The sequence below is a fragment of the Bufo gargarizans genome, chromosome 11, assembly GCF_014858855.1.
Source record: "Bufo gargarizans isolate SCDJY-AF-19 chromosome 11, ASM1485885v1, whole genome shotgun sequence".
NCBI lineage: Eukaryota > Metazoa > Chordata > Amphibia > Anura > Bufonidae > Bufo > Bufo gargarizans.
The window spans coordinates 28640433-28664334 of record NC_058090.1 but is presented as its reverse complement, the minus strand read 5'-3'; positions in this window follow the sequence as shown (position 1 = coordinate 28664334).

Here is a 23902-nt window from a genome sequence, read left to right as displayed (position 1 = left end):
TAAGCTAAGATTGATCAGGAGACATTGTGGGCATAAAGAGGTCTTCACAAGGGAATGGCACACCGATCTTACTCCCGGAATTACGGTGTGGGGTGCCATAATGTGTGGTAGTCAGGCCCCTATAGTCTTTATTTCAGGCAATAACAGCTCACTGTTACATTAATTAAGTCATGGAAACAGTAGTACAGCCAATTCTCCAAAGTGCCCCAGGAACCGTTTTTCAACAGAACACCACCAGGCTGATTGTTGCTCGTGCTGCTGTGAGCAGCCCGAGTGGCCTAAATGTGCTTCCACGGCCTGCAGCATCTCTGAACTTGTCTCCCATGGAGCACATTTGGGATGTAATTGGTCCGCAATTGCAAAGGGAGCTGCTAGCAGTGGATCTTGATGATTTGTGTGCATTCAGCTTGGCAGGACATTAGGCCATGATATTTTTTAAATAATTTTTAATATTTTGCTTTCCTTTTTTTTATTATTTTTTTATTATTTGCACATCATTAACATGCCTGTAATGACCATATTTTCCTGACTTTTCTTTCTTAGTATTGCAGTTTCAATGTTCAGGAGTATATATATACCGTATTTTTCGCCTTATAAGACGCACGGGCCTATAAGATGCACCTAGGTATTAAATGAGGACAATAAGAAAAAAATATTCTTCATTAGTCCTCAGATCAGCAATCAGACCCCCAATGTTAATCAGACCTCATCTCACAGCCCCAATCAGATCCCCAATGTTAATAATATTTCGGATCAGACCCCAATGTGAATGACCCCCAATCAGACCTCAGACCAGAGTCCAATATAAAGAAGACCCCCAATCAGACCTCAGATGAGACCCCCATGTCTCATATCAGCCCCAGCCATATGTGATCAGCCCCCAGTCATATAATCAGCCCCCAGTCATATAATCAATCTGCCCCCAGCCATATGTACTCGGCCCCCAGCCATATGTGAGCAGCCCCCAGCCATAATTCAGCCTAAGATCACAAAATAAAAAAAACACTTACCTCTCCTGCTCATGGATGCCTCCTAATATGGCGATCCTCTTCCTCCTGCTGTCGGCTATGCTGTGAACTGGCACAGAGCGCCCTCACGCTGTGCGCAGCCTTCATAGCCAACAGCCAAAGACCAGGAAGCGGTGAGTACAGAGCCTTCACCGCTTCCTGGTCCTCCGGTACTAATGAGCGCTTCCATAATGGAAGCGCTCATTAGTATTAACTCCATAAAGACGCAGGAGCATTTTCCCCCCACTTTGGGGGAAAAAAGTGTGTCTTATGGGGCGAAAAATACGGTATATATAGAGAGAGAGAGATGTCTTGTAGTGGTGCAATGGACAACGAGGTAGCAAAATTTAGAATGGCTTCTTGCTCCATCAGGCCATTAAAAGCTTATGAGTCTCCACTGTTCCCTTTGCATCCTGTTCCTAGGTCTCCCAGTCATCTGCCTTCACATCCTAACTCTCGTCTATCACTAAGTGCCCCTCAGCTCGGAGAGGAGATGGGTTATGCTGGGATGCATAGTAGCTGCCATGATGTTCCTCTCTTCTCTCTCCAAGGAACCCACTGCCATTGCCTCTGCACATGTATACTCTTATATTGCAACAAAAACAAGTAATTCATTCAAATAAATAAATTAAAAATTAAAAATCTGACAGCAAATACTAAAAATCCCTTTTATCCACTGGCAAAAAAGGGTTAATGAGCTATTTGAATGATCACATTTTGGTGCCTGGGCAGTTGTGACTCAAGATCAGAGGGAAGCCTAGAACTGCTTTCCTCCCTAGGGCCTAATTAATTCAAGATCCAGCTAGTGGAGGAGGTGTCAACTTTCCACTGTATTTCTGTTCTTAAAATAAGCCAAATAAATTTGCTTTTCCAAATGCGCCTTGGCCGTGGCATTCTTCCATCTTGCTCCCTGGCAGCCATCCTTTGTCTCCAACCTTGGCAGCTCCATAATCTCATAAACCTCTCATAAACTGTCTGAATAAAAAGAGACTCCAAGCTCCTAATAAGTGACCATTAAAAGACCCTTTAAGGTTCATCTAAATGTGCGAAGATGGGTGCAGATTGCTATAATTGAGCGATGCATGGAAGACACCCCCTTCAGACACGTCGTTAAGAGGTTAAGATGCTTTGTTGTCCCCCCTATCGAGGTGACATCGACTTCATAAAAGGAGCCTTTTATAATGAGGAATGGAAGGCTAGGCGGGGCGAGCAGCAATTTGCTCCTGGACAATTTGGATAATGCTGCTTGAGTCGCATACACAGAGATTTGCATACAGATGAGGATATCACCTTCTTGCTCAATATTTGCCCCTTATGGTCCAGGAGAAAAGAGAAGAAGAACGTGCTCTCAAATTCATTAAAGATGAATCACTCTGTATCATTGCAGCTGCCGCCGAGGCTGATGTACTGCGAGAGATTGGAAAGCATGTTGCAATTTGTCACTATTATACTGTGCCGGAACATGATTGTTTAGTATTAATCTGTCTTGGAAAGGATTTTTTGAGAGAGTTAGGCTAACTGTGACTTTTAGGGAGAAAATGGAAGAAAGACGAATGATGTCTTTGTGTTAAAAGAGTGAAATTTCTTTCATTTTAGGGGGGTTTATTTTATTTTGTCCTGGGTAGATTTAAAGGATATAGGTCAAAAACAGTAGAAAAAAACTTTAAGGGGGTTTCTGGTTTGCATTCACATCCTTTAAAATAATCATTTATGAAAGTAGCTGTAATTTTGTAGTGTATTTATTTTAACTTGATTACATGTAGCCTCTGTTCTGGGCTGTGGTCACATGACCATGTCCATGCAGCTCTTTCTTATTCCCTGTGATGTTACGTCCAGGGGCGGGGCAGTAATAGGGGAGTGTCTATGTAACTGATTGGGTGGGAAGGAACTATAAGCTAGCTGGATGTTGTTAGGGGCGGTGCTGGAGGTGTGGCAGAGAAAGGAGAGGTGCATCATGGGTTTGGTTGGACACAGCAACAGGAAGTGAACATATAAGGATGGAAACAAACCAGAGGTAATGAGGAATGAGCTAAGCAACTTCATGAGCATATCTGGTAAAAACCACAGTAATCCAGGAAAATCCCTTTTAAAATAGTTATCCAGGATTTGAACACATGGCTGCTTTCTCCTAGAAACAGTGCCACACCTGTCCACAGGTTGTGCGTAGTATTGCAGCTGAGCCTCATTCACTTCAATGGAGCGGAGATTCAACACCTGACAACAAGGGATGAGCGAATCGACTTCGGATGAAATATCCGAAGTAGATTCGCATTAAAACTTTGTTTCAGTACTGTACGGAGAATGTATTGGCTCCGATGAGACTTTGCATAATAACTTCAGAAATTGATATATCCTGTAAAAAAACATTTCCCGAACTGGGGTTCAGTTCCAAGTTGATTAGCTCATCCCTACTGACAACCCATGCACGGGTGTGGTGTTGTTTCCAAAAGAAAGCAGTTATGTTTTTCTAATCCTGGAGAAAAACACTGAAAGAGACTTTTTTAGTTAGAAGGGTTTCCCTTGCAAATGATCTGATCACAGGGCTTCTTACAGATGGGACCACTAGTGATCAGCTGTATTCTTTGGCAAGTGTTTACGTTCTCGACAGTGCCACCACAGGGGAATTTCAGTATTACACTGTGCCCACTGACATCAGTAGGTGGTCTGTGTGGTGTGTAGACATGCCACATGCTTCAGAGAGACAGAAACAATTGATTGAAGTCTCAAATGAGAATCTCTTGTCACTTAAAGGATTTGTACAGCATCAGAAAAAAATTGACCTGATTTTATTAAATAACAGCACCACTTTTGCCCATGGGCTGTCTGGTATTGCATTTAAGTTACTAGATGCTATGACAGATGCCAGATGGGCCTGGCGTATGGGTCGGTACCAGATGGTTGGTACCACTTGGAACCGAATCTGAGTTCTGGAAAAAATTTTTTTTTACAGTAGAAATTATTTCTTAAGTTATTACGTGAAGTCTCGCAAGACTTCGCGAAGCAATAACTTCCGCTCATCGGAGCCAATACATTCTAATACTGTATTACAGTATTAGAACGAAGTTTTATGCAAATCGACTTTGGATGTTTCATCTGAAGTTGATTCGCTCATCCCTAATGACCACCTTAACAACTGCAGTGAAGCCTCTCCAAAAGCCCACCTATTTGAGAAGACCACTCCTTATCCAGACAAGATTTCCCGAGACCGATTTCTTTCAGTTCCACTATATATTATTTAAGTCATCTTCTTTGAGAGGACCATCCCCTAGAAGACCATTTAGCATGAAATATAATATTACATGGTCCGGTAATTTTGCTTGTTCCGAAGACATGGTAAATCATCAATAAACCACAACCTAGACTATTTATGTATAGCAAACTATCAACACAACACACATGAAACTAAACCAACATTTCAAGCAATATGACAGTGGTATCTCTACACCCTTCCAATTCCAGTTCATTTAGTGCTCATTGTCTGTGACTGATGTAGTGATCTCCCTGAAAGTTCTTGCACGATGCTTGAGTAGACTTCAGAGCTGCTATTTATATTCATCAATTTCAGACGGTGACGTTTGGCTGACGGGTTCAGCTGCAGCTTTTTGGGTCATATGGATTTAATATTGCTTAGTAATATTGAGATTTTTTTTTTTCCTTGCCCAGAAAATTAGGTTTCGTTTAAGTCTTAATCAGGTTACTTTTCTTCTGGAGGTAATTACATTGATCTAAATCTGCTGAATGTATTTTTTTGTGCTGGGCATTAAGGTAAACATACGAGGGTTAATGAACAGCTCCATCTCAATCATCTGGTGGAACTGTCACTGGTCCTTTTTGTCACTTCCCTTTGTCACAGAATCATTTAATCAGTCGTCCCAGTTCCGTGTGACCTCATGTTCTTAACTACTGTCTGATCTCTGCTTTCCACTTCATAGAGACAGAACTTGTCTGTCTCGATTTATAAAGACATTATCAACATAGTAGAGAAACACACACGTTTCATGTTAATTACAGAAATGTCCTGCTTGGCTGCGGAATATCGTTAGATTTCAAGGTTTGGTTTTAGTTTTCCTTTTTGTTGTGGAGTAATAGTGCCTATTTACTAAAAGAAGGGAGATAGCACAGAGATGTAGACAAAGGAGAAGAGGTTTAGATAAAAAATAAATAAATGTGTCCCCATCCAGGTTCTGGTTCATGCAACTAGAACTCTACACAGGTAACCCAAAGGCAAAACCACTGGACTCTAATGTAAAATCAAACCATCCATCTACTATGTACCTTTTGGCCTACAGGCTCTTCAAGCACCAGAGCATGGGTATAACTGCTACCTCGGAACCCTCTATAGCTGTGATTGAACCTCTGCCGGCACTCCAGCTGTGGTAAAACTACAACTCCCAAGATGTGCACTTGCTTGACTGTTCTCAGAACCTCATAAAAATTATGGAGCATGCCAAGAGTCATAATTTTACCACAGCTGGCGTGCCGGAGGTGAAGCCATCACTGCCCTATAGCTATGCCCATAGAAGGTACCGTACTTACTCAGCACCTTTTTGTATGTAAGAAGGCCTAGGTGACACCTGGTGGTCAAGTTTCCCCTTGTGAGGTGTGTGGAGCGATTGTGTCAAATGCCGATGTGCACCTTCCATAAAGAAAGAGGGATAAGGCCAACCTGAGCTTGAACTATCTTTTGTATCTTCACAGGTTCAAAGTATCACAGTGACTGTCAACTTTGGGACAGGTACAGTATTTAGCCTTTTCTTTCAGTGTGGTAGTCCTCGCTATGTTGCTCCCTGGGCAATGCAGTGATAGGAAGGGAGTACCATTTCTTCATTTTTTGGCAAACCTTTGTCTCATCGATTCTGCCTGATGTTAGGGTGGGGGTATGCCCTTGGTGGTGTTAGATTTTGAGGTGCAAGGCAGGGTTCCCTAAAGTGTTACGACAGCAATGCAAGTGCTGGTGAGTGCAGTGTACGAGATCGGGTTCATTGCAATAAACCCACTGTACTTTACTGAAGCTAAATTTAGCCAACTAAGAGAGGCCATAGGCCTAACTAACTGGGACAAAGTCCTCAAAAATAAAAATACAGCCACAAAATGGGATATTTTTAAAAGCATCCAAAAATCTAATTGTGAGAGGAACATACCTTATTGGACTAAAAGGTTAAGGAACAATGTGGATAAATAGAACTGTAAAGAAAGCTATAAATGACAAAAAGAAAGCATTTCAATCACTAAAACAGGAGGGTAGCGAGGAAGCACTGAAAAACTATAAGGAAAAAATAGAATATGTAAAAAACAAATAAAAGCAGCCAAACTAGAGACCGATAGATTATTTGCCAAAGAGAGCAAAACTAACCCTAAAATGTTCTTCAATTATATAAATGGTAAAAAGTATAAATCAGAAGGTGTCGTCCCTCTACAGAGTAATGAGGGGGGAGTTGCAGAGAGCCCCCCCCCCCCCCTCGTATCCTAAGAATTCAATAATGTCGTAGCCAGACCCTTATTTCTGACAGGGAGTGTTCCACAGAATTGGCGCATAGTAAATGTAGTGCAAATATTTAAAAAGGGTACAAAAACAGAGCCTGGAAACTATAGGCCGGTAAGTTTAACATCTGTTGTGGGTAAACTGTTTGAAGGTTTTCTAAGAGATGCTATCTTGAAGTAGGTCAATGAAAATAAGCAAATAACGCCATATCAGCATGGCTTCATGAGGGATCGGTCATGTCAAACAAATTTAATTAGTTTCTATGAGGAGGTAAGTCCTAGACTTGACAGCGGCGAATCAATGGATGTTGTATATCTGGACTTCTCCAAAGCATTTGACACTGTACCACATGAAAGGTTAGTATATAAAATGAGAATGCTCGGACTGGGTGAAAACGGCTGTATGTGGGTAAGTAACTGGCTCAATGATAGAAAACAGAGGGTGATTATTAGTGGTACACACTCAGATTGGGTCATTGTCACTAGTGGGGTACCCCAGGGGTCAGTATTGAGTCCTATTCTCTTCAATATATTTATTAATGATCTTGTAGAAGGCTTGCACAGTAAAATATCAACTTTTGCAGATGACACTAAACTGTGTAAAGTAATTAACACGGAAGAGGACAGTATACTACTACAGAGGGATCTGGATAGATTGGAGGCTTGGGCAGATAAGTGGCAGATGAGGTTTAACACTGACAAATGTAAAGTTATGCACATGGGAAGGAATAATGCAAGTTACCAGTACATACTACAGGGTAAAACACTGGGTAACACTGACATGGAAAAGGACCTAGGAATTGTGGTGGACAGCAAACTAAGCTGCAGAAACCAGTGTCAGGCAGATGCTGCCAAGGCCAATAAGATAATGGGTTGCATCAAAAGGGGCATAGATGCCCGTGATAAGAACATAGTCCTACCACTTTACAAATCGCTAGTCAGACCGCACATGGAGTACTGTGTACAGTTCTGGGCTCCTGTAAACAAGGCAGACATAGCAGAGCTGGAGAAGGTCCAGAGGAGGGCAACTAAAGTAATAACTGGAATGGGGCAACTACAGTACCCTGAAAGATTATCAAAATTAGGGTTATTCACTTTTGAAAAAAGACGACTGAGGGGAGATCTAATAACTATGTATAAATATATCAGGGGTCAGTACAGAGATCTCTCCCATCATCTATCTACCCCCAGGACTGTGACGAGGGGACATCCTCTGCGTCTGGAGGAAAGAAGTTTTGTACACAAACATAGAAGAGGATTCTTTACGGTAAGAGCAGTGAGACTATGGAACTCTCTGCCTGAGGAGGTGGTGATGGCGAGTTCACTAAAAGAGTCCAAGAGGAGCCTGGATGTATTTCTGGAGTCACGCTATAGCTACTAGAGATGAGTTGTTGATCCAGGGAGTTATTCTGATTGCCTGATTGGAGTCGGAAGGATTTTTTTTTCCCCTTAGGTGGAAAAAATTGGCTTCTACCTCACAGGATTGCCTTCCTCTGGATCAACTTGAAGGATAACAGGCTGAACTGGATTGACAAATGTCTTTTTTCAGCCTTATATACCATGTTACTATGTATTTTGCAGATGGTTTACACAAGCACTGTACAGGTCCTTCTAAAAAAATTAGCATATTGTGATAAAGTTCATTATTTTCTGTAATGTACTGATAAACATTAGACTTTCATATATTTTAGATTCATTACACACAACTGAAGTAGTTCAAGCCTTTTATTGTTTTAATATTGATGATTTTGGCATACAGCTCATGAAAACCCAAAATTCCTATCTCAAAAAATTTGCATATCATGAAAAGTTTCTCTAAACGAGCTATTAACCTAATCATCTGAATCAACTAATTAACTCTAAACACCTGCAAAAGATTCCTGAGGCTTTTAAAAACTCCCAGTCTGGTTCATTACTCAAAACCGCAATCATGGGTAAGACTGCCGACCTGACTGCTGTCCAGAAGGCCATCATTGACACCCTCAAGCAAGAAGGTAAGACACAGAAAGAAATTTCTGAACGAATAGGCTGTTCCCAGAGTGCTGTATCAAGGCCCCTCAGTGGGAAGTCTGTGGGAAGGAAAAAGTGTGGCAGAAAACGCTGCACAACAAGAAGAGGTGACCGGACCCTGAGGAAGATTGTGGAGAAGGACCGATTCCAGACCTTGGGGGACCTGCGGAAGCAGTGGACTGAGTCTGGAGTAGAAACATCCAGAGCCCCCGTGTACAGGCGTGTGCAGGAAATGGGCTACAGGTGCCGCATTCCCCAGGTCAAGCCACTTTTGAACCAGAAACAGCGGCAGAAGCGCCTGACCTGGGCTACAGAGAAGCAGCACTGGACTGTTGCTCAGTGGTCCAAAGTACTTTTTTCGGATGAAAGCAAATTTTGCATGTCATTCGGAAATCAAGGTGCCAGAGTCTGGAGGAAGACTGGGGAGAGGGAAATGTCAAAATGCCTGAAGTCCAGTGTCAAGTACCCACAGTCAGTGATGGTCTGGGGTGCCATGTCAGCTGCTGGTGTTGGTCCACTGTGTTTTATCAAGGGCAGGGTCAATGCAGCCGCTATCAGGAGATTTTGGAGCACTTCATGCTTCCATCTGCTGAAAAGCTTTATGGAGATGAAGATTTCATTTTTCAGCACGACCTGGCACCTGCTCACAGTGCCAACACCACTGGTAAATGGTTTACTGACCATGGTATTACTGGGCTCAATTGGCCTGCCAACTCTCCTGACCTGAACCCCATAGAGAATCTGTGAGATATTGGGAAGAGAAAGTTGAGTGACGCAAGACCCAACACTCTGGATGAGCTTAAGGCCGCTATCGAAGCATCCTGGGCCTCCATAACACCTCAGCAGTGCCACAGGCTGATTGCCTCCATGCCACGCCGCATTGAAGCAGTCATTTCTGCAAAAGGATTCCCGACCAAGTATTGAGTGCATAACTGAATATCATTATTTGAAGGTTGACTTTTTTTGTATTAAAAACACTATTCTTTTATTGGTCGGATGAAATATGCTAATTTTTTTAGATAGGAATTTTGGGTTTTCATGAGCTGTATGCCAAAATCATCAATATTAAAACAATAAAAGGCTTGAACTACTTCAGTTGTGTGTAATGAATCTAATATATATGAAAGTGTAATGTTTATCAGTACATTACAGAAAATAATGAACTTTATCACAATATGCTAATTTTTTTAGAAGGACCTGTATATATTAAATGCAGTCTTTACTACTAGCATTTGCAATTTCTAAGGGGGTCACTTTCCCTATCTCTCTTTCTCAGTCTCTGAATAGAGAGCCCTTCTGTCCTTTTTGATATGATGGGAAACTTGAAGCTTGCTTGCTACCACCACATGCAGAGAAGTCCATAGCCTCAATGTAGGTACATTACCTTTCTCTGACAAATGTTCTTGAATCCTTCTTTGTTGCCGTCCTACATTCTGTAAGGTCCGATATTTTTTTACCTCAAGGGCTGGCACATAAACTATCACTTTTGCTTTTTTAATCTACACGGAAAGGAAACTTCCCTGTTCTGTTTTCTTGATCACAGCTTAGACTAGACTAAAGCAACTTCCTCTGCCTAGCTACAGTAACTCGGGAACCTTCCAATCTATACACAGCCCATGGGTAGAGTTGAGCGAACACCTGGATGTTCGGGTTCGAGAAGTTCGGCCGAACATCCCGGAAATGTTCGGGTTCGGGATCCGAACCCGATCCGAACTTCGTCCCGAACCCGAACCCCATTGAAGTCAATGGGGACCCGAACTTTTCGGCACTAAAAAGGCTGTAAAACAGCCCAGGAAAGAGCTAGAGGGCTGCAAAAGGCAGCAACATGTAGGTAAATCCCCTGCAAACAAATGTGGATAGGGAAATGAATTAAAATAAAAATTAAATAAATAAAAATTAACCAAAATCAATTGGAGAGAGGTTCCATAGCAGAGAATCTGGCTTCCCGTCACCCACCACTGGAACAGTCCATTCTCAGATATTTAGGCCCCGGCACCCAGGCAGAGGAGAGAGGTCCCGTAACAGAGAATCTGTCTTCATGTCAGCAGAGAATTAGTCTGCATGTCATAGCAGAGAATGAGGCTTCACGTCAGCCACCACTGCAACAGTCCATTGGCATATATTTAGGCCCAGCACCCAGGCAGAGGAGAGAGGTCCCGTAACAGACAATCTGGCTTCATGTCAGCAGAGAATCAGTCTGCATGTCATAGCAGAGAATCAGGCTTCACGTCACCCACCACTGCAACAGTCCATTGTCATAAATTTAGGCCCAGCACTAGTGTTGAGCGGCATGTCCCATATTCGAATTCGCGAAATTTTGTGAATATTCGAAAGAATATTCGTAAAATATTCGCGATTATTCAAATTCGTTATTATTTCGCATATGCGATAATTCGAATTTTCGCATCGCATAATACATATGCTATGCAAAATTCACATGTGCGCTAATGAAATCGCCTTACGAAGATTCGCAACTCAATTCAATCACTAATGTATGAATGCAATGCCCTTTGCCTCTGTTCTGGGACAAGTGTAGATATTCGCATGTGCGCTAATAAAATCGCCTTACGAAGATTCGCACCTCAATCACTTTCTAGGGAATGTGAGACTTTTGGGAATCAATCGAGATACAGTGGGGGGTGATGACAGTAGTTGACAGAGTACAGATCAATGTAATCTGTAAGGTGGAAAGTAAAATAAAAAATACGAATATTCGTAAATCGAATTTTACGAAGTTCTACGTATTCGCGAATATGGTGCTATACTATATGAATGCACATGCACAGGCCTTTGCCTCTCTGTTCTGGGGACAAGTGTAGATATTTGCATTTGCGTTAATAAAATCGCCTTACGAAGATTCGCAGCTCAATTCAATCACTAATGTATGAATGCAAAGCCCTTTGCCTCTGTTCTGGGACAAGTGTAGATATTCGCATGTGCGCTAATAAAATCGCCTTACGAAGATTCGCAACTCAATTCACTAATGTATGAATGCAAAGCCCTTTGCCTCTGTTCTGGGACGTGCCGATATTCGCATGTGCGCTAATAAAATCGCCTTACGAAGATTCGCGCCTCAATCACTTTCTAGGCAATGTGAGTAAGATCTGAGCTGTTGGACCTTTGGGAAACAATCAATTATATGTGTACTGTAATTTTGTGGGGGGGGGGGGAAAAACAAAAAACGAATATTCGTTTTTACGAATATATAGCACTATATTCGAAATATTCGCGAAATCGCGAAGTTGCGATATTCGCGAAAAAAAATTGCTTTTCGAATATTCGCGCTCAACACTACCCAGCACCCAGGCAGAGGAGAGAGGTCCCGTAACAGACAATCTGGCTTCATGTCAGCAGAGAATCAGTCTGCATGTCATAGCAGAGAATGAGGCTTCACGTCAGCCACCACTGCAACAGTCCATTGGCATATATTTAGGCCCAGCACCCAGGCAGAGGAGGGAGGTCCCGTAACAGAGAATCTGTCTTCATGTCAGCAGAGAATTAGTCTGCATGTCATAGCAGAGAATGAGGCTTCACGTCAGCCACCACTGCAACAGTCCATTGGCATATATTTAGGCCCAGCACACACACAGGCAGAGGAGAGAGGTCCCGTAACAGAGAATCTGGCTTCATGTCAGCAGAGAATTAGTCTGCATGTCATAGCAGAGAATGAGGCTTCACGTCAGCCACCACTGCAACAGTCCATTGGCATATATTTAGGCCCAGCACACACACAGGCAGAGGAGAGAGGTCCCGTAACAGACAATCTGGCTTCATGTCAGCAGAGAATCAGTCTGCATGTCATAGCAGAGAATGAGGCTTCACGTCAGCCACCACTGCAACAGTCCATTGGCATATATTTAGGCCCAGCACACACACAGGCAGAGGAGAGAGGTCCCGTAACAGAGGATCTGGCTTCATGTCAGCAGAGAATCAGTCTGCATGTCATAGCAGAGAATCAGGCTTCACGTCAGCCACCACTGCAACAGTCCATTGTCATAAATTTAGGCCCAGAACCCAGGCAGAGGAGAAAGGTCCCGTAACAGACAATCTGGCTTCATGTCAGCAGAGAATCAGTCTTCATATCATAGCAGAGAATCAGGCTTCACGTCACCCACCACTGTAAGAGTCAATTTTCATAAATTTAGGCCCAGAACCCAGGCAGAGGAGAAAGGTCCCGTAACAGACAATCTGGCTTCATGTCAGCAGAGAATCAGGCTTCATATCATAGCAGAGAATCAGGCTTCACGTCACCCACCACTGCAACAGTCCATTGGCATATATTTAGGCCTAGCACACAGGCAGAGCAGAGAGGTCCCGTAACAGACAATCTGGCTTCATGACAGCAGAGAATCAGTCTGCATGTCATAGCAGAGAATCAGGCTTCACGTCAGCCACCACTGCAACAGTCCATTGTCATAAATTTAGGCCCAGCACCCAGGCAGAGGAGAGAGGTCCCGTAACAGAGGATCTGGCTTCATGTCAGCAGAGAATCAGTCTGCATGTCATAGCAGAGAATGAGGCTTCACGTCAGCCACCACTGCAACAGTCCATTGTCATAAATTTAGGCCCAGCACCCAGGCAGAGGAGAGAGGTCCCGTAAAAGAGGATCTGGCTTCATGTCAGCAGAGAATCAGTCTGCATGTCATAGCAGAGAATGAGGCTTCACGTCAGCCACCACTGCAACAGTCCATTGTCATAAATTTAGGCCCAGCACCCAGGCAGAGGAGAGAGGTCCCGTAACAGAGGATCTGGCTTCATGTCAGCAGAGAATCAGTCTGCATGTCATAGCAGAGAATGAGGCTTCACGTCAGCCACCACTGCAACAGTCCATTGTCATAAATTTAGGCCCAGCACCCAGGCAGAGGAGAGAGGTCCCGTAACAGAGGATCTGGCTTCATGTCAGCAGAGAATCAGTCTGCATGTCATAGCAGAGAATGAGGCTTCACGTCAGCCACCACTGCAACAGTCCATTGTCATAAATTTAGGCCCAGCACCCAGGCAGAGGAGAGAGGTCCCGTAACAGACAATCTGGCTTCATGTCAGCAGAGAATTAGTCTGCATGTCATAGCAGAGAATGAGGCTTCACGTCAGCCACCACTGCAACAGTCCATTGGCATATATTTAGGCCTAGCACACAGGCAGAGGAGAGAGGTCCCGTAACAGACAATCTGGCTTCATGTCAGCAGAGAATCAGTCTGCATGTCATAGCAGAGAATGAGGCTTCACGTCACCCACCACTGCAACAGTCCATTGGCATATATTTAGGCCTAGCACACAGGCAGAGCAGAGAGGTCCCGTAACAGACAATCTGGCTTCATGACAGCAGAGAATCAGTCTGCATGTCATAGCAGAGAATGAGGCTTCACGTCACCCACCACTGCAACAGTCCATTGGCATATATTTAGGCCTAGCACACAGGCAGAGCAGAGAGGTCCCGTAACAGACAATCTGGCTTCATGACAGCAGAGAATCAGTCTGCATGTCATAGCAGAGAATGAGGCTTCACGTCACCCACCACTGCAACAGTCCATTGGCATATATTTAGGCCTAGCACACAGGCAGAGCAGAGAGGTCCCGTAACAGACGATCTGGCTTCATGTCAGCAGAGAATCAGTCTGCATGTCATAGCAGAGAATGAGGCTTCACGTCAGCCACCACTGCAACAGTCCATTGGCATATATTTAGGCCCAGCACCCAGGCAGAGGAGGGAGGTCCCGTAACAGAGAATCTGTCTTCATGTCAGCAGAGAATTAGTCTGCATGTCATAGCAGAGAATGAGGCTTCACGTCAGCCACCACTGCAACAGTCCATTGGCATATATTTAGGCCCAGCACACACACAGGCAGAGGAGAGAGGTCCCGTAACAGAGAATCTGTCTTCATGTCAGCAGAGAATTAGTCTGCATGTCATAGCAGAGAATCAGGCTTCACGTCACCCACCACTGCAACAGTCCATTGGCATATATTTAGGCCCAGCACCCAGGCAGAGGAGGGAGGTCCCGTAACAGAGAATCTGTCTTCATGTCAGCAGAGAATTAGTCTGCATGTCATAGCAGAGAATGAGGCTTCACGTCAGCCACCACTGCAACAGTCCATTGGCATATATTTAGGCCCAGCACACACACAGGCAGAGGAGAGAGGTCCCGTAACAGAGAATCTGTCTTCATGTCAGCAGAGAATTAGTCTGCATGTCATAGCAGAGAATGAGGCTTCACGTCAGCCACCACTGCAACAGTCCATTGGCATATATTTAGGCCCAGCACACACACAGGCAGAGGAGAGAGGTCCCGTAACAGACAATCTGGCTTCATGTCAGCAGAGAATTAGTCTGCATGTCATAGCAGAGAATGAGGCTTCACGTCACCCACCACTGCAACAGTCCATTGGCATATATTTAGGCCCAGCACACACACAGGCAGAGGAGAGAGGTCCCGTAACAGAGAATCTGTCTTCATGTCAGCAGAGAATTAGTCTGCATGTCATAGCAGAGAATCAGGCTTCACGTCACCCACCACTGCAACAGTCCATTGGCATATATTTAGGCCCAGCACCCAGGCAGAGGAGGGAGGTCCCGTAACAGAGAATCTGTCTTCATGTCAGCAGAGAATTAGTCTGCATGTCATAGCAGAGAATGAGGCTTCACGTCAGCCACCACTGCAACAGTCCATTGGCATATATTTAGGCCCAGCACCCAGGCAGAGGAGGGAGGTCCCGTAACAGAGAATCTGTCTTCATGTCAGCAGAGAATTAGTCTGCATGTCATAGCAGAGAATGAGGCTTCACGTCAGCCACCACTGCAACAGTCCATTGGCATATATTTAGGCCCAGCACACACACAGGCAGAGGAGAGAGGTCCCGTAACAGAGGATCTGGCTTCATGTCAGCAGAGAATCAGTCTGCATGTCATAGCAGAGAATCAGGCTTCACGTCAGCCACCACTGCAACAGTCCATTGTCATAAATTTAGGCCCAGCACCCAGGCAGAGGAGAGAGGTCCCGTAACAGAGAATCTGGCTTCATGTCAGCAGAGAATCAGTCTTCATATCATAGCAGAGAATCAGGCTTCACGTCACCCACCACTGTAAGAGTCAATTTTCATAAATTTAGGCCCAGAACCCAGGCAGAGGAGAAAGGTCCCGTAACAGACAATCTGGCTTCATGTCAGCAGAGAATCAGTCTTCATATCATAGCAGAGAATCAGGCTTCACGTCACCCACCACTGCAACAGTCCATTGGCATATATTTAGGCCTAGCACACAGGCAGAGCAGAGAGGTCCCGTAACAGACAATCTGGCTTCATGTCAGCAGAGAATCAGTCTGCATGTCATAGCAGAGAATGAGGCTTCACGTCAGCCACCACTGCAACAGTCCATTGTCATAAATTTAGGCCCAGCACCCAGGCAGAGGAGAGAGGTCCCGTAACAGACAATCTGGCTTCATGTCAGCAGAGAATTAGTCTGCATGTCATAGCAGAGAATCAGGCTTCATGTCAGCCACCACTGCAACAGTCCATTGGCATATATTTAGGCCTAGCACACAGGCAGAGGAGAGGTTCATTCAACTTTGGGTAGCATCGCAATATAATGGTAAAATGAAAATAAAAATAGGATTGAATTAGGAAGTGCCCTGGAGTCCAATAATATATGGTTATGGGGAGGTAGTTAATGTCTAATCTGGACAAGGGACGGACAGGTCCTGTGGGATCCATGCCTGGTTCATTTTTATGAACGTCAGCTTGTCCACATTGGCTGTAGACAGGCGGCTGCGTTTGTCTGTAATGACGCCCCCTGCCGTGCTGAATACACGTTCAGACAAAACGCTGGCTGCCGGGCAGGCCAGCACCTCCAAGGCATAAAAGGCTAGCTCTGGCCACGTGGACAATTTAGAGACCCAGAAGTTGAATGGGGCCGAACCATCAGTCAGTACGTGGAGGGGTGTGCACACGTACTGTTCCACCATGTTAGTGAAATGTTGCCTCCTGCTAACACGTTGCGTATCAGGTGGTGGTGCAGTTAGCTGTGGCGTGTTGACAAAAGTTTTCCACATCTCTGCCATGCTAACCCTGCCCTCAGAGGAGCTGGCCGTGACACAGCTGCCTTGGCGACCTCTTGCTCCTCCTCTGCCTTGGCCTTGGGCTTCCACTTGTTCCCCTGTGACATTTGGGAATGCTCTCAGTAGCGCGTCTACCAACGTGCGCTTGTACTCGCGCATCTTCCTATCACGCTCCAGTGCAGGAAGTAAGGTGGGCACATTGTCTTTGTAGCGTGGATCCAGCAGGGTGGCAACCCAGTAGTCCGCACAGGTTAAAATGTGGGCAACTCTGCTGTCGTTGCGCAGGCACTGCAGCATGTAGTCGCTCATGTGTGCCAGGCTGCCCAGGGATAAGGACAAGCTGTCCTCTGTGGGAGGCGTATCGTCATCGTCCTGCCTTTCCCCCCAGCCACGCACCAGTGATGGACCCGAGCTGCGTTGGGTGCCACCCCGCTGTGACCATGCTTCATCCTCATCCTCCTCCACCTCCTCCTCATCCTCGTCCTCCAGTAGTGGGCCCTGGCTGGCCACATTTGTACCTGGCCTCTGCTGTTGCCAAAAACCTCCCTCTGAGTCACTTCGAAGAGACTGGCCTGAAAGTGCTAAAAATGACCCCTCTTCCTCCTCCTCCTCCTCCTCCTCCTCCTCCTCCTGGGCCACCTCCTCTTCCATCATCGCCCTAAGTGTTTTCTCAAGGAGACATAGAAGTGGTATTGTAACGCTGATAACGGTGTCATCGCCACTGGCCATGTTGGTGGAGTACTCGAAACAGCGCAACAGGGCACACAGGTCTCGCATGGAGGCCCAGTCATTGGTGGTGAAGTGGTGCTGTTCTGTAGTGCGACTGACCCGTGCGTGCTGCAGCTGAAACTCCACTATGGCCTGCTGCTGCTCGCACAGTCTGTCCAGCATGTGCAAGGTGGAGTTCCACCTGGTGGGCACGTCGCATATGAGGCGGTGAGCGGGAAGGCCGAAGTTACGCTGTAGCGCAGACAGGCGAGCAGCAGCAGGATGTGAACGCCGGAAGCGCGAACAGACGGCCCGCACTTTATGCAGCAGCTCTGACATGTCGGGGTAGTTGTGAATGAACTTCTGCACCACCAAATTCAGCACATGCGCCAAGCAAGGGATGTGCGTCAAATTGGCTAGTCCCAGAGCTGCAACGAGATTTCGCCCATTATCACACACCACCAGGCCGGGCTTGAGGCTCACCGGCAGCAACCACTCGTCGGTCTGTTGTTCTATACCCCGCCACAACTCCTGTGCGGTGTGGGGCCTGTCCCCCAAACATATGAGTTTCAGAATGGCCTGCTGACGTTTACCCCGGGCTGTGCTGAAGTTGGTGGTGAAGGTGTGTGGCTGACTGGATGAGCAGGTGGAAGAAGAGGAGGAGGAAGCCGAGAAGGAGGAGGTGGCAACAGGAGGCAAAGAATGTTGCCCTGCGATCCTTGGCGGCGGAAGGACGTGCGCCAAACAGCTCTCCGCCTGGGGCCCAGCTGCCACTACATTTACCCAGTGTGCAGTTAGGGAGATATAGCGTCCCTGGCCGTGCTTACTGGTCCACGTATCTGTGGTTAGGTGGACCTTGCCACAGATGGCGTTGCGCAGTGCACACTTGATTTTATTGGATACTTGGTTGTGCAGGGAAGGCACGGCTCTCTTGGAGAAGTAGTGGCGGCTGGGAACAACATACTGTGGGACAGCAAGCGACATGAGCTGTTTGAAGCTGTCTGTGTCCACCAGCCTAAATGACAGCATTTCATAGGCCAGTAGTTTAGAAATGCTGGCATTCAGGGCCAGGGATCGAGGGTGGCTAGGTGGGAATTTACGCTTTCTATCAAATGTTTGTGAGATGGAGAGCTGAACGCTGGCGTGTGACATGGTTGAGACGCTTGGTGACGGAGGTGGTGGTGGTGGTGTTGGTGGTACATCCCCTGTTTGCTGGGCGGCAGGTGCCAACGTTCCTCCAGAGGCGGAGGAAGAGGCCGAGGCGGCAGCAGCAGAAGAGGCCGAGGTGGCAGCAGCAGAAGAGGTAGCAGGGGGAGCCTGAGTGACTTCCTTGGTTTTAAGGTGTTTACTCCACTGCAGTTCATGCTTTGCATGCAGGTGCCTGGTCATGCAGGTTGTGCTCAGGTTCAGAACGTTAATGCCTCGCTTCAGGCTCTGATGGCACAGCGTGCAAACCACTCGGGTCTTGTCGTCAGCACATTGTTTGAAGAAGTGCCATGCCAGGGAACTCCTTGAAGCTGCCTTTGGGGTGCTCGGTCCCAGATGGCGGCGGTCAGTAGCAGGCGGAGTCTCTTGGCGGCGGGTGTTCTGCTTTTGCCCACTGCTCCCTCTTTTGCTACGCTGTTGGCTCGGTCTCACCACTGCCTCTTCCTCCGAACTGTGAAAGTCAGTGGCACGACCTTCATTCCATGTGGGGTCTAGGACCTCATCGTCCCCTGCATCGTCTTCCACCCAGTCTTGATCCCTGACCTCCTGTTCAGTCTGCACACTGCAGAAAGACGCAGCAGTTGGCACCTGTGTTTCGTCATCATCAGAGACATGCTGAGGTGGTATTCCCATGTCCTCATCATCAGGAAACATAAGTGGTTGTGCGTCAGTGCATTCTATGTCTTTCACCGCTGGGGAAGGGCTAGGTGGATGCCCTTGGGAAACCCTGCCAGCGGAGTCTTCAAACAGCATAAGAGACTGCTGCATAACTTGAGGCTGAGACAGTTTCCCTGGTATGCATGGGGGTGATGTGACAGACTGATGGGGTTGGTTTTCAGGCGCCATCTGTGCGCTTTCTGCAGAAGACTGGGTGGGAGATAATGTGAACGTGCTGGATCCACTGTCGGCCACCCAATTGACTAATGCCTGTACCTGCTCAGGCCTTACCATCCTTAGAACGGCATTGGGCCCCACCATATATCGCTGTAAATTCTGGCGGCTACTGGGACCTGAGGTAGTTGGTACACTAGGACGTGTGGATGTGGCAGAACGGCCACGTCCTCTCCCAGCACCAGAGGGTCCACTAACACCACCACGACCATGTCCACGTCCGCGTCCCTTACTAGATGTTTTTCTCATTGTTATGGTTCACCACAACAACAAATATATTATTTGGCCCAATGTATTGTATTCAAATTCAGCGGGATATAAATTTGAGGCCTAGTATTTAGGCGCTGGGTGACCGGTATGGATTTAGTGACAGAATTAGACTTGGAAATGCACAGTAGCGGGTGTGTGAAGTTATTCTGAATGACCCTATGTGCACCTTCAATATGATCTACCCTTTTAGGGATAGATTTCAAATAGCTCTGATATAGCAGAAACGACTAAATTATGAAATTGCTAAATTGGGAATTGTATTTCAACCCAGAACAAAAAATGTGCTTTGACGGACACTAAATAACTTTCCCAGCCACAACAGGACAGCGGTAACGAGAGATTTAGCGGGATATAAATTTGAGGCCTAGTATTTAGGCGCTGGGTGACCGGTATGGATTTAGTGACAGAATTAGACTTAGAAATACACAGTAGCGGGTGTGTGTGAAGTTATTCTGAATGACCCAATGTGCACCTTGAATATTATATACCCTTTTAGGGATAGATTTCAAATAGCTCTGATATAGCAGAAACCACTAAATTATGAAATTGCTAAATTGGGAATTGTATTTCAACCCAGAACAAGAAATGTGCTTGAACGGACACTAAATAACTCGCCCAGCTACAGCACTAAGGACAGATTTAGCGGGATATAAATTTGAGGCCTAGTATTTAGGCGCTGGGTGACAGGTATGGGTTTAGTGCCAGAATTAGACTTGGAAATACACAGTAGCGGGTGTGTGTGAAGTTATTCTGAATGACCCAATGTGCACCTTGAATATTATATACCCTTTTAGGGATAGATTTCAAATAGCTCTGATATAGCAGAAACCACTAAATTATGAAATTGCTAAATTGGGAATTGTATTTCAACCCAGAACAAGAAATGTGCTTGAACGGACACTAAATAACTCGCCCAGCTACAGCACTAAGGACAGATTTAGCGGGATATAAATTTGAGGCCTAGTATTTAGGCGCTGGGTGACAGGTATGGGTTTAGTGCCAGAATTAGACTTGGAAATACACAGTAGCGGGTGTGTGTGAAGTTATTCTGAATGACCCAATGTGCACCTTGAATATTATATACCCTTTTAGGGATAGATTTCAAATAGCTCTGATATAGCAGAAACCACTAAATTATGAAATTGCTAAATTGGGAATTGTATTTCAACCCAGAACAAGAAATGTGCTTGAACGGACACTAAATAACTCGCCCAGCTACAGCACTAAGGACAGATTTAGCGGGATATAAATTTGAGGCCTAGTATTTAGGCGCTGGGTGACAGGTATGGGTTTAGTGCCAGAATTAGACTTGGAAATACACAGTAGCGGGTGTGTGTGAAGTTATTCTGAATGACCCAATGTGCACCTTGAATATTATATACCCTTTTAGGGATAGATTTCAAATAGCTCTGATATAGCAGAAACCACTAAATTATGAAATTGCTAAATTGGGAATTGTATTTCAACCCAGAACAAGAAATGTGCTTGAACGGACACTAAATAACTCGCCCAGCTACAGCACTAGGGACAGATTTAGCTGGATATAAATTTGAGGCCTAGTATTTAGGCGCTGGGTGACAGGTATGGGTTTAGTGCCAGAATTAGACTTGGAAATGCACAGTAGCGGGTGTGTGTGAAGTTATTCTGAATGACCCTATGTGCACCTTGAATATTATATACCCTTTTAGGGATAGATTTCAAATAGCTCTGATATAGCAGAAACCACTAAATTATGAAATTGCTAAATTGGGAATTGTATTTCAACCCAGAACAAGAAATGTGCTTGAACGGACACTAAATAACTCGCCCAGCTACAGCACTAGGGACAGATTTAGCGGGATATAAATTTGAGGCCTAGTATTTAGGCGCTGGGTGACAGGTATGGGTTTAGTGCCAGAATTAGACTTGGAAATACACAGTAGCGGGTGTGTGTGAAGTTATTCTGAATGACCCAATGTGCACCTTGAATATTATATACCCTTTTAGGGATAGATTTCAAATAGCTCTGATATAGCAGAAACCACTAAATTATGAAATTGCTAAATTGGGAATTGTATTTCAACCCAGAACAAGAAATGTGCTTGAACGGACACTAAATAACTCGCCCAGCTACAGCACTAAGGACAGATTTAGCGGGATATAAATTTGAGGCCTAGTATTTAGGCGCTGGGTGACAGGTATGGGTTTAGTGCCAGAATTAGACTTGGAAATACACAGTAGCGGGTGTGTGTGAAGTTATTCTGAATGACCCAATGTGCACCTTGAATATTATATACCCTTTTAGGGATAGATTTCAAATAGCTCTGATATAGCAGAAACCACTAAATTATGAAATTGCTAAATTGGGAATTGTATTTCAACCCAGAACAAGAAATGTGCTTGAACGGACACTAAATAACTCGCCCAGCTACAGCACTAGGGACAGATTTAGCTGGATATAAATTTGAGGCCTAGTATTTAGGCGCTGGGTGACCGGTATGGATTTAGTGACAGAATTAGACTGGGATATGGCCAAAAAATAAACAGACTATTGCTGGTTAAATGCACTTGGTGTGACAGCTTCACCCTGATGTAGGCTTTAGCCAAAAAACAACCACACCATTGAGGGTTAAATGCACTTGGTGACAGGCGCAGCTTGCCCCTGATTTAGTATATGGCCAAAAAATGAACAGACTATTGCTGGTTAAATGCACTTGGTGTGACAGCTTCACCCTGATGTAGGCTTTAGCCAAAAAACAACCACACCATTGAGGGTTAAATGCACTTGGTGACAGGCGCAGCTTGCCCCTGATTTTGTATATGGCCAAAAAATGAACAGACTATTGCTGGTTAAATGCACTTGGTGTGACAGCTTCACCCTGATGTAGGCTTTAGCCAAAAAACAACCACACCATTGAGGGTTAAATGCACTTGGTCGCAGCTTGTGCTGGCGCACCACAAGACACAAAATGGCCGCCGATCACCCCAGAAAAATGTGACTGACAAACGGTCTGTGCAGCCTAAAAACAGTGAGCAATTGAGGATCAGCAGCTCAATGATCCACAGCTGCAGATCGATCAGTTAATCAAGTCCTTTGGAGGAGTTAATCTGCCTAATCTCGCCCTACTGTCGCAGCCGCAACCTCTCCCTACGCTAATCAGAGCAGAGTGACGGGCGGCGCTATGTGACTCCAGCTTAAATAGAGGCTGGGTCACATGGTGCTCTGGCCAATCACAGCCATGCCAATAGTAGGCCTCTTGGGGCAAGTAGTATGACGCTTGTTGATTGGCTGCTTTGCAGCCTTTCAAAAAGCGCCAAGAAAGCGTCACAAAAGCGCGAAGAAAGCGACGAACACCGAACCCGAACCCGGACTTTTACGAAAATGTCCGGGTTCGGGTCCGTGTCACGGACACCCCAAAATTCGGTACGAACCCGAACTATACAGTTCGAGTTCGCTCATCCCTACCCATGGGTCATATATTAGACTAAATGACAGTGACATTAACACTTTAAGCACTTGCTGTGGGGACACTGCACATTATTATGGTTTCCACTTATAATGGATAGAAGGGCACAATGGCATATCCATCAAATGACGGCCACCACTGACCTGACAGACATCATAAATTGCAATGGATCCCCTGGGTTCCATAGGTGTCCAACGTTGAGATGAGCAAAGTCTTTGTATTAGGCACTCTTGCCTATACTGGACCTACTTCACCCTGGCAGCCTGCTGGACTACCAGTAAAATTGTCGTAATCCAGGCATGGAACTATTTTTTCCAACTATTTTTTACAACCAGAACTTCCATACCATCAGAAGTCATATTTAGCATTTTTACTGTATAATTAATTATGACCCATAAACCAGATTTTTTTAATGACTATTTTTATATTTCTGTCTGCCTTCGATCAGGATTCTCAAGATAATATACGGATACAAATTTGTTCTCTATTTTTCATTCGACTCCAAAAGGTGAAAAAAAAAAAAGATCTATTAAATCGTCTTCTGAATTTTGCAAAAAATTCCAATTTTATTTATTTGCATTTTTAATGTCTGCCATTCTAGTAGATACCATTTTTCAGCAGTTGTTAAAAAGTTCTATTTTTGTCCCAGGCATATAATAAAAAAAAGAAACTCTCTCATGATTTCTGGTGGCCCATAAGTCTTAACGCTTTCAAGATAATCAACTTTTTTCGGCCATAAATTTCGAACCTCCATAATCTCCACTTCATGGTAGTAATTCTTATTTCTCATTTTCTACAGGGCTGATTGCAGGAGACAGATAGAGGCCCTGTAA